We start from the raw sequence: 840 nt of genomic DNA, 5'->3' as shown, positions 1-840 counted from the left end.
TGTACTGTGTGGCACTGGGAAACAATGGCATAAGGGGACTGCAGTGTGTGGCTTTCTGAGCTCAAAGATTTCCTTAGGTGAACAGGATTTCTGCCCCTCAGAAAGTCTCTTCACGATTTGAGCTAATGGACATGTGGGCTTTCTAACGAGCTTTTTGAGCTTGTACAATGCATTTTCATACCTGAAAGCACTAAATCTGTCCAGAACACCATGGTTCTGACATCCTGTGCCAGATGCACAAGATTGGGAACATTGTAGGAAAGATACTTGGCACCATACAGCTCTCCAAAGTGCTTGACAAAGAGAGTAAGTATGTCATTTGCATAGTCCAAGTAGTCATCAACCAGGGCTTGCAGGACAAAATGTGTACCAATGAAAGTAACAGAAAGTTGTGGTATACAGCAGAGCTTACGATGTTTCAGAATCACTGGACCAGTATACAGTAAAACGTCTAAACTCTGTTGCCTTCCACCGATCAATCTCTGCCACTGTCCTAGGTCTGCGGGCAAACTCAATGGGAACCATATGACGAGCTTCCACAAGCCCTGTGAGAGTTTGTTTACTAGAAATGTAGCAGCCTACACGTAAGGGACCCTTGATCCACAGGAGAAGTAGGCGGCGCATGACACCCAGGCAGACAAGATGCATGTAGTCAAGGGGAAATCCGGAACCATCCCAGTGATGTGTTTTCAAGAGGGGAAGTCCCTAGGTGATGGGATTCATCTTTTCTGTCACAGAAGTCTTGATCTGTCCTTACAGGCATGTCTGTTCTTGGAAAAGTGACCCGGTTTTCTACATACAAACCATCCTCTGTGCACTTCTCACACCCGTGATATCCTG

The sequence above is a fragment of the Etheostoma spectabile genome, unplaced genomic scaffold (genome assembly GCF_008692095.1).
Source record: "Etheostoma spectabile isolate EspeVRDwgs_2016 unplaced genomic scaffold, UIUC_Espe_1.0 scaffold00018807, whole genome shotgun sequence".
Lineage (NCBI taxonomy): Eukaryota > Metazoa > Chordata > Actinopteri > Perciformes > Percidae > Etheostoma > Etheostoma spectabile.
The sequence above is the reverse complement of the archived record's forward strand: the minus strand, read 5'-3'. Positions refer to the sequence as shown.